Genomic DNA, 613 nt, shown 5'->3' on the forward strand with positions numbered 1-613 from the left:
CAGAGCGGGGACACCCCCCCACACACCCCCAACCCGCGACCCCCGGGCTGACGTCCCCGACTCGCCCTCTTTCCCATGCCCGGTTCCCAGACCCGATCCCGCACCGCTGCCTGCACCCATCCCGGCACCTTCCGCCGTGTCTGGACCCGCTGCCTGCACCCGGACCCGTTCCCGCATCCCTTTCCCACCCCTGTTTCCCCTTCCTGCACCCATTTCCCGCACCCGGACCCCTTTCCCCTGCCCCTTCCCGCGCTTTCTCCCACGCCTGCACCCAATTCCCGCACCCAGACCCTGTCCCGCACCCATTTCCCGCACCCGTTTCCCTGCCCGCTTCCCGTGCCCGGACCCGTTTCCCGCACCGGGACCCCTTTCCCGTTCCCTGCACCCGATTTCTGCACCCAGACCCTTTCCCGCACCCGTTCCCGTGCCCTTTCCTGCCCCCTGCCCCCTCCCCGCACCCATTTCCCACCCCCAGACCCATTTCCCACCCCCAGACCCATTTCCCACGCCATTTCCAACACCCATCCCCTTTCCCGGGCTGGAGACCCTTTTGGGACCCCCACCCCTTTGGGACCCCCTCCCATCCCCGCGGCCGCCCCCCACCTCCCCGGGG

The sequence above is a fragment of the Aptenodytes forsteri genome, unplaced genomic scaffold, assembly GCF_000699145.1.
Source record: "Aptenodytes forsteri isolate BGI_AS27 unplaced genomic scaffold, ASM69914v1 Scaffold110, whole genome shotgun sequence".
Lineage (NCBI taxonomy): Eukaryota > Metazoa > Chordata > Aves > Sphenisciformes > Spheniscidae > Aptenodytes > Aptenodytes forsteri.